Genomic DNA, 6,000 nt, shown 5'->3' on the forward strand with positions numbered 1-6,000 from the left:
TAAACTGTAATGTATGAAAACACCGATTTACGTCTAAATGCATATTCGGAAAGATCAGCACTTAGAAACTTGTTCGTAAAGGCGCAGAGAGCAGTAGCTATGTAGGAGGTTTGCAGTAATGATAAAGTGCTCAAAATAAACGCAAACCAGAGATTTAAAGTGGTTCGGTCAGTCTTGACCTACTCCACTTTTGGCTTCCTCCACCGACGAGGTCACCGACGTCAACTAGAGGCCTTCCTTCAATAGGCGAAGGCCAACTGCCCTTTTACATATTCACTCCTTTTGATTGGCTCAGGAGACAACCCTTACAGGACCTTTCTCTCCTCTCTTTACAACTCAAGACTTGAAGAACATAAAGAGGAGAACTTTAGGACTTTACACAAATTTGAGCTCTTAGAATCACAGAAAAGATCAAGAATTCGGTGTAGGTCTGTATCTTTTCAGTGCTGAATGCGTGGGGTATTTATAGGCCCCAACCCAATTCAAATTTGGAGCTCAAAACGATCAAATCCCGGAATTCCAGGATCAGGCGGTTGCACCTCCTGACTGGAGAGGTTGCACCGCCTGGCAGAGCTCGAAGACTGAGCCTCTGGGAGGTGCTACCTCTGTCAGGGGCAGTTGCACCTCTCTGCCAGAGCTCGAAGACCGAGCTCAGGCGGTGCCACCTCTCTGTCAGGGAGGTTTTACCGCCCAGTCTAGCTCGAAGACTGAGCTCAGGCGGTGCCACCTCCTGGCTGGGGTGGTTGCACCGCCCAGTCTCGCTGGGAGACTTAGCCCAGGCGGTGCCACCTCCTGGCCTAGGCGGTTGCACCTCCTGGTGCAATCAGGGTCCGAATGGTTAGCTCCATTCGGCCCAATTTCAGTCTTTCAGGGGCCCAATTGCCCCAAGATTAAGCTAATGGGATCACCTCCCATTTTCTAACTTAATCAACGTGCTAACTACGATTAGATCTAAGACAATTTCTGCAGCTTTGCTTCGGTGCATCAATCGCTTCTTCCGGCGAACTTCCGTCGAACTCTCGAACTCCCAACGTGATCATGAACTTGACTCCGGCGCAACTCCTGCTGCTTGTCTAACTTTCATCGTAGTTAATCCTGCACACTTATCTCAACACATAGATTAGACAACAAATGACAATTGACTTCATCATCAAAATCCGAGATTTAACAATCTCCCCCTTTTTGATGATGACAATCAATTGATAATGGAGTTATCCTTAACTCCCCCTGTCTATATGCCATAGTTGAGATAAGTCAACCTTGAATTCAAGACCTAAGAATTCAAGTGACGTATTGATAAGTTAGATCAGTTAAACTTATCAATACTCCCATCATGATACTCATCATGATGTATCTCTTCAAAGATGATGTCAAGGCTTGACATACATCATCAAGTTTGTATGATTGTGTTTGTAACTATTCATCATATAGTTTGAACATTATCATATAAAGCTGTGAAGCACTATTACATGATGCACACATTAGCAAGTTTTGCATTTTCTTCACATGAAAAGATATCAACTTAGGGCATAATGCAAACTTTAGCACATGTTCATATATCTCTTGGTGATAGGATGGCATAATCATAGTAGTGTTTATAGCATCACTCATAGTATTTCTAATCATGGTAGTGTGTATCAATTCATATATCTCCCCCTTTGTCATCAACAAAAAGCATAGTAATTATGATACCAGGAAAATAATAATAGCAAGCTTATAGAGGAATTTTACATAGATTGCTTTAAATACTTCTTCCCCTTTTTGTTATAATCCATTGTCTATGTAAAGATTTTGCAGGATGGAATACATACACATGAATCACTTCATCAAATCTATTTCAGAAACTTATTTTTCATGAAAGTGTACGAGAAAATCTGTTTTATAGCATTCGAATAAATAAGATGCATTCGGACAAGATTTTGTTGCAGATTTTCACATATAATTATAGAAACATGGCAATCAAGTGATTTGATCATTCAATATAGTCCGAAAAATAATTTTAACAAATTTATCTATTCGGACACATCAACATTCCTAATTCTGAATGAAATCAAAGCACAAGGTTTTCAAAACTTTTAGTTTCAAAGCACAACATTCTTAATTTGGACACATCACAAACAGTAATGATACCATAAAAATCTGAGATAACTTTTACCACAAGGCGCAAGATATATGTTTACCACGATAGATGTTTACAGCCAGCACATCAGAAGTGAGTAACATAAGAAGTTTACAACAACAACAGGTGTTCAACAAGTTCATTGATGAGGTGGAAAATTAAAGTGCCTAAACAAGGAGTCAAATTGACTATGAATTTGCTGCAGCTCAGATAGGATTTGATCTTGTCGTTGTTCAATCTGTTCTTGTCTCTGTTCGAATCTATCCATTCGAATCCCAATTTCTTCGATGGATGTATGAGTTTGCTCAACTGGATGTGTTTCCTCAAAGGGAAGGGTCGGAGGAGATTGGGTACCCCTAAATACTGGTGTTTCCAGTTCTGGTTCAGGTTGAGGGTGATCAGTCCTTCTAGGGATTCTAACCCAGTTACCGTTTCTATAGTAACATCTGAGTCGGTGAAGTAGATTTTTGTTTATTATGTCGAATCTATCTACTTTCATTACTTCTTCTTCTGGTGGTATTAGAATGTCGTAAGCTTTCATTATTCTTGTGATTATACCACCATATGGGAGCATCATATCTTTCTTAGATAATTCTAACATGTTTTGTTGGATAAGATAACCAAGACAGATGTCATGTCCCTTCATGATTAAGTACATAGTTCCTAATTATAATTGACTTACTTCATCATGATGGTATTGTTTAGGAAGAATTATACTAGTCATGATATGATGAAGTATCTTAGTGTTCAAAGGCAGTAGATGTTCACAACTTTTAGGAACCAATGCTATGTTAGGATTGGCAAAGATTGTTCCTAAGGCTTCAACATAGGATATTCCAATACTTTCATCATCCCATGATCCTTTAAAGTAAAGTCCTATGCTTTTTATGGGAATGCCTATCATATCACAAATGAACCTATCAGTGATTGAGATGTGTTGTCCTAAAAGATAGGTGGACATCCTTTCTTCATCATCTATTTGTATGTTATTGTAAAATAATCTAACTAGCCTAGGATAGATGGGTTCGTTAATCTGCAAGATTGGAAGTAGATCTAGGTTTGCAAACCATTGGATAGTCTCTAAGTCTCTTAGTTCATTTAGATCTACGTATTTTCCCTTATTGATACTTCTAAGTTCGAAAGAGGGAAATTTTTCAACATGGTTTTTTGAATCGAAAAGGGTGAAATCAAACTCTTCTACTAATCTCCTCTTTCCCTTATCCCTTGAGGATCTTCTAGATCCCATAACTACTGCTGTTTAGAGGGATGATGATGAGCAAGAGTAAATGAAGAACAAAACAGAATTTAAGGGCTTCTTAGAGAGTACCTTTGTGAAATCTTCAAGAGAAGGAAGGATTCTTGATGTTTTGCTCCGAAATGGGAGGTATTTGGAAAGCTTAGAGGAGTGAAATGAGAATGGAGGAGACTTGGAAGAGTAGAGGAGGAAATGGGAGTGAGTTGGGGTCGGTTCCACCGCCGGCCCTAGCGTGGGTTTAAAAAGGCAGAGTTGCGGGCGGTTGCACCTCTGGCTGGAGCGGTGCAACCGCTAGCAACTCGTGGTAGCTGGAGGTGCCACCGCTAGCTGGAGAGGTGCCACCGCCTACAGCCAGTGAGCACCTAATGTGATTTGATCGGGGAGCCTTTGCCTTGAGGAGAGTTTTTCATTTCAGAGCAATTAACGTTTCTTACGTGATTTCGTATGAGTTTTTATTTAAGGAAGAAGCTCTTGTACGATCAAGATAGATCTTTTAACGTGCGTATGTCGTACGTATGTTGATAGTTTGTTTGGTATCCCTTTTAAGATCATGACATATTTAGTTTCTTCATGATACAAGAATTAATTCGTAGATGATAGAGTTGACGGGTTCGAAGATCAAGGGGATATGTGAATTGGGGAATCATATGTTTCTAATAAGGTTGTATCCAAATTGCATTTGTGATTTCATAACTTCCACTTGTTACTTAAGCGTTGCGAGTTCCTTTTTGACTCTTGGTTTATGACTATCGAGAATCAAGGAGCAGAATATTATTTCTTGCTCCAGCCTAAAATTTTAATGTTTTTATAGGAAGGGATGATTTTTAGGTACCCATTTGCTTTTGGGTGCCTCACAAATAGATCTACATTTCTTATTATGTTGCATAGAATTTGTCATGGTTCCTTTAGGAACCCAAATCAATTTGTTTGGACTTATTTTCTTGAATGGACAACAATGTGTCTTGTGTCCAAATTTACAACAGAAGTTACATTTGTCTTGATGTCGAATATGTAAGATGGAGCCTTTTATGAAGGTGGTTGGATTTTGGTGAGGACTTCTCACGAATCCAATTCCACTTCTTTTGGGAACGTGACCCTTGTTTGTAAGGATCATGTTCAATGACTTGCTACCAACCTCGAATTTCTTCAAAGTGTCCTTAAGTAGCAAGTTTTCTTTTTGGAGAGTTTCTAGATCATGGCATTTTATGCATGGGCTTAAACTATCATAATGTTCAGCATTTAACTTATCGAAATTACAAATAAGACTATCATGCTCCTTTTTTAGCAATTTGTATTTACTACTGATAGTCTTACACTCATCAAACAATTCATGGAAAGCATTTAATAATTCATCGAATGATAAATCTGCATCTATTGAATTTGTTACCTCATCTTCGATGGCCATTAAGGCGTAATGAGCAACTTGCTCGGTGTTGGACTCCTCTTCTTCGGATGCGCTCGAGTCATCCCATGTTGCTTGAAGCGCCTTCTTCTTTGATGTTCTCCTTTTGACTTGGGGACAATCACTCTTGTAGTGTCCTGGCTTTTTGCATTCATAGCAGATTACTTGGTCCTTCTTGGGTTCAAGTTTATTTTTTGCATCATTCTTAAACTTGTTTCTTTTAAAGAACTTTTTAAACTTTCTTGTTAGAAGTGCCAAGTCATCATCACAGTCCTCATCACTTGAGTTTTCTCTCAAGTGGCATTCAGAAGTTTTGAGTGCCATATCCTTCCTGTTCTTTGGAAGGATGTCTTATTGCTCTTCATGAGCTTTACAAGTCATTTTGTAGGTCATTAATGACCCGATTAGTTCTTCAAGAGGGAAATTTTGCAGATCTTTTGCCTCTTGAATAGCAGTGACTTTAGGATCCCAACTCTTAGGAAGGGATCTTAGTATCTTATTAACAAGCTCAAAATCCGAAAAGCTCTTTCCGAGTCCTTTTAGACCGTTGACGACATCCGTGAAATGGGTAAACATGTCACCAATGGTTTCACTCGGTTTCATCCGAAAAAGTTCGAAAGAATGTAACAACAAATTGATTTTTGACTCTTTTACTCTACTTGTGCCTTCATGGGTTACTTCGAGTGTGTGCCAAATATCAAATGCAGTTTCACAAGTTGAAACACGATTAAACTCGTTTTTATCAAGTGCACAAAATAAGGCATTCATAGCCTTTGCATTAAGAGCGAAAGCCTTCTTCTCCAAATCATTCCAATCGATCATTGGAAGAGAAGACTTCGAAAATCCGTTTTCGACAAGATTCCACAGTTCAAAATCCATAGAAATAAGAAAGATCCTCATACGGGTCTTCCAGTAGGTGTAGTCCGTCCCACTGAACATGGGTGGACGCGTAATAGAATGCCCCTCTTGGTTTCCGACGTATGCCATTTCTCTTGGGTTTTAATCCGTTAGAGAGTTAACCTTGCTCTGATACCAATTGTTAGGATCGAGAGCACTAAGAGGGGGGGGGGGGGGGGGGGGGGTGAATTAGTGCAGCAGAAATCTTTCAGCGATTAAAAACGAAAGCTGCGTTCGTTTGATAAAAACTATTTTGATGCAAAAGCCGATTCTAAGAATACTTATGATTAAGTACAGTTTATGTCTAAACATAGTTTGCGTCTAAGC

The sequence above is a fragment of the Musa acuminata genome, chromosome BXJ3-6 (genome assembly GCF_036884655.1).
Source record: "Musa acuminata AAA Group cultivar baxijiao chromosome BXJ3-6, Cavendish_Baxijiao_AAA, whole genome shotgun sequence".
NCBI classification, from domain to species: domain Eukaryota; kingdom Viridiplantae; phylum Streptophyta; class Magnoliopsida; order Zingiberales; family Musaceae; genus Musa; species Musa acuminata.